The sequence below is a fragment of the Cupressus sempervirens genome, chromosome 1, assembly GCF_028749045.1.
Source record: "Cupressus sempervirens isolate cs-2001-9-10 chromosome 1, ASM2874904v1, whole genome shotgun sequence".
NCBI lineage: Eukaryota > Viridiplantae > Streptophyta > Pinopsida > Cupressales > Cupressaceae > Cupressus > Cupressus sempervirens.
Window position 1 is genome coordinate 74,544,497 of NC_143118.1, and position 4,628 is coordinate 74,549,124.

Consider the following 4,628-nt stretch of genomic DNA (forward strand, 5'->3'; position numbering starts at 1 on the left):
CTTATAACCCATAGCGGAATGGTGTAGCAAAATGTATGATTGGGGAGAAGCAGTTCTCTATGTTGTCTACATAAAGAATAGAAATCATACTACACTACAAAGTAAAACTCCCTATAAAATGTGGCATGGCCATCTTCCAAGTGTCAAGCATTTTAGGGTTTTTGGTTGCACCTATTATGCTTTAATTCTTGCTCAACTGAGAAATAAATTGGAAGGTAGGAGTAGAAAATGCATTTTTTTGGGATATTCTACTACTTCCAAAGCTTATCGTCTATATGATAAGGAGAATAAAAAAATTATTATTTATAGAGATGTTATATTTCTTAAATTTGAAAAAGATGTACACAGTATTGACAAACAAATTTCTCATCTTGATAGATTTCAATCAAAAAATCCTATCATGAATAGAATAATGAACTTCCAACTCTTGAAGGGTGATCCCCTTTCTAGGTCAATCTTTGGAAGTTACAAAGAATGAAGAAAATATGAAAGAAAGAAATTCTAAAGAATATAAAATAGTTTGTGAAGAACTTGTTGAAAGAGAAGACAATAGTTCTAAAAATTTTGAAATTATTTGTGAGGAACTTGTTGAAAAAGAATATGAACCATCTTGTGAAGAATCTAACTCAAAGGCTTTGGAGATTGATAAAACATCAAAGCAATCAATCCATACATCAATGTAGACAAAGAAAATTCCTAATAGGTACAAAGATTTTGAATTAAATTTTTCTATTGTTGATGAACCTGCTTCATTTCAAGAAGCAACAACAAGTGATGCATGGAGAAGTGTAATGCAAAGAGAATATGATGCTTTCATTAAAAATGGTACTTGGAGGTTAGTGGATCCTCCAATTGTAGCCAAGCCTATTGGCTGCAAGTGGGTATATAAGAACAAATATAAAGTTGATGGTTCACTTGAAAAACACAAAGCAAGACTTGTAACAAAAGGATATGCTCAAAAGGTGTTGACTACACTAAAACTTTTTCTCCTATGGCCAGGTGGGGAACTATTCAAGCATTGTTTTCTTTGGTAGCACAAAAAGGATGGAATATACGTCATATGGATGTTAAAATAGCCTTTTTGAATGGAGATTTGAAGGAAGATGTCTATATGTTGCAACCTCAAGGTTTTTTAATCAAGGGTCAGGAACAAAAGGTATGTAAATTGGTAAAATCTTTGTATGGTTTGAAGCAAGCACCACATGCTTGGTATGAAAAATTAACTGAGCACCTCCTCAAATTAGACTACAAGCATTTTAGTCTAGATGATGCAACTCTCTTTGTCAATAAAATTGGTAGATCATTTGTTTATCTAGTTTTATATGTTGATGATCTTCTCATTACATGCAATAATGATGATTATATAGAATCCATTAAGAGAGAGTTGAAATTTTTTTTTGATATGACTGACTTGGGATAACTTGATTATTACTTAGGTATTGAAGTCATTCAAAATCTTAAGTTCATTTTTATTTCTCAAAAAAAAAAAATATTGGAGAGTTATTATATAGATTTGGCATGAAAGATTGTTATTTTGTTTCAACTCCAATGGAGCAAACTATGAAGATTTCATCCAATGAAGGAAATGCTTTTAAAGATCCAACCAAGTACAGGCAGCTTGTTGGAAGTTTACTTTATCTCACCACTACTCACCTTGACATTAACTTTGCAGTAGGAATTTTGTACAGATTTATGCATAAACCATGTGAATGGCATTGGATTGCAGCACAAGGAGTTTTAAAATATTTAAAAGGAACTCAAACTCTTGGCATAAAATATTCAAAAGTTTTAGACTTCCATCTTACTAGCTATTCTGACTCAAATTTTAATGGTGATAAAGAGAATGGGTTATCTACTTCTAGTTATTTGATGACCCTAGGATCAGTTGCTATTACTTGGAGATCAAAAAACAAACAATTCATGCTGACTCTACAAATGAAGTGGAATATGTAGCAATAGCTCAAGATATGAAAGAAATTATGTGACTCAAGAAAAGTCTTGATGACTTGCAAGAGAAAAAGATAACTTCAACAACTTTATTTGTTGATAATAATTCTGCAATATAATTGGCCAAGAATCCTAAATTTCATGATCGAACCAAGCATATAAATACCAAATATCACTTGATTTGATATCATGTTGAGGCAAAAACTATACAGCTAAAACATTGTTCCAAAAGAAAAAATTGCTGATATTTTACTAAAGCACTGGGACGTGTTAAATTCAGAAAATTTTGAATGCTACTTGCCATGACAAATATCTCTTTAGATTAAGGGGAGAATGCTAACTAATCCTTTGGGAAATCTTTAGTTTAATTTATTTAAGAAGTAGTTTTTTGACAATTTGATTATGTAACGATTAATATAGTTTTTCTCAACTACACGAACAAATTTTAGGTTGTATATATTCACTTGTTATTATAATAAATTTATTGTGTATGTATGTGCATTTTCATTTCACATTCTTTGGGCCTATTACACAAACGAGATGGGTTACAAGAAAATTATCAATCAGCCCAATGGCATAGAAATCTGGTACTAAAAATCTAATACACATATTATTGCAGAGCACTTTAACTTTGCACTTTTGGTACTTTTCACAATTCTATGTAGAAATTTCATATCCACATTATCATGTCACGTTAGCATTTATTTTTTTTAAGACATCAAAATAATCTAAATAAAAAGTGAGACCAATAATCATGCAAAAAGAATACTCATATTTACACAGCTGATGTGGTATCACTAGTTATTTTTTATAACTAAGGGAACATTTCATTCAATTATGGGTAGTCATCATTAATGTCGATAGACATTTTACAATAGCAAAATGGGGGAGTGAGATGGTGTGAGCGTGTTAATGTCAACTTTTATTCTTCTAGGTTAAATTTGACAACCATCTACATGTCAAAAATTTAAATCTTATTATAAATAAAATATACTTTTACAAATAATTTAATAAATAGAACATAAAATATCCATTTAAATTATAATATTTGTAGATATAAATCATCCATTTTTTAATAAATTAAAATAAAAATCTTAAATTAGTAAAAACTAAAATAAATGGAGATAAAGGAAATATAAATAATTTTAGATATAGTAAATTAAATTATAATTATTTTGTAGTGGATATCTATCGGCATTTCTTTAGATAGATTTATTTAAATTATTTATACTAGTTTTACTAACAACTCTAAAGTCTATAATAACTAGTGCAATATTTTTAAAAAAATGGATATTAAGTCAATAATCGTAGATATTAAATCAATAAGTGTGGGTATCAAATCAAGAACTTCCATCACTTCCATTAGAACATATACACAATTGAAACACTTTTAGCTCAATTTTGTCATGTTTTTAATTAAACATTTGGTTTAGAATCTATGGATGGTGTATAGACTCAAAGTTCAAATATGGTAAATGTGATTTTGAGGCTATCTAGAGGTGACACTTGGAGTCGTGTAGGCTGAAAAGAGCCAAATGGGATAGGTCAATATGTACTACTTGAGGGTGCAAGTATATAGGCAGAAGACCCAGTACTTGAGCACCCTAACAAGTCGAATTGCAGGGGGCCTTTTAAATCAGTTAGTGCATTAAATAAATTTATTTTATTGTCAAGAGATTCTAAGTATCAAATTAAGTTCTATTTTTGCAAATATTTTAATAAGATTGAAATCTTTTTTTGCAGGTCGTATTTAGAACATGATATCTGAAGTAGATAGTGTAGTATTTCATAAGCGAAAAAAGTGCAAATCAAATTTATTGGAGTAGACCAGTAGAAGAGTTAGTTATTGGCAACGAGTAAGAGGCATCTTTACAAACTAGGTTAGAGGTGAAAGGGACATGTGTAGAAAGTATATCAATATGGGACACCTCTTCTCTTCAGAAATTGTAGACTGTATCTATGACTATACCTTGCCAACATGAGAACCAAGAGAATGTTGATAATTGATGTTATATCTTTTTTTAACAATTTTTTTAGTGAAAAGTTTAATTCAAATTTAAAGTTTTTGTTTATTTATTATATTGATAATATGAAATTTACTCATCTCTTCAATGAAAGGAAGTAGAGGCATGCGGAAACACTTCCTATAGTAATCTTGAGAGGATGACTATGCAAATTTCAACTTAAGCATCACAAATATGTCAAGAAGTACACAAAAGAATAATCAAAATAACATTGAATCACATAACATAGTATTACTGTGGGGAAACCCTTTCAAGAGAAAATCCCCACCCTCCAAAACCTACATAATGTATTATCAAATCAAGAAGATTACAATACACTTGTAATGTAAGTTCTTACAGGAGCATCACCACAACTTGAGCTTGGAGAGTCTCCTTCTAGCACCTAGTCTTAGAAACACAACTCACACTACTACATTTGGACCTGAATTGTGACGGTAAATCATCGCCTAAGAAAAAGTACCAAAAATTGGCTCCCATCAGATGGGCATCACACTTTTGACATTGCACATTACAATGCAAAGCTCTTCCATTGCAATTGTGATGTAAATACCATTGTAGTTTGCTAGCTAATAATGCCAATAGGTCATCATCACATTGTCATCATTGTGATAGGTAGACGTCATAATTATGATACCTTATAGTTCCATTTTTTTGTTA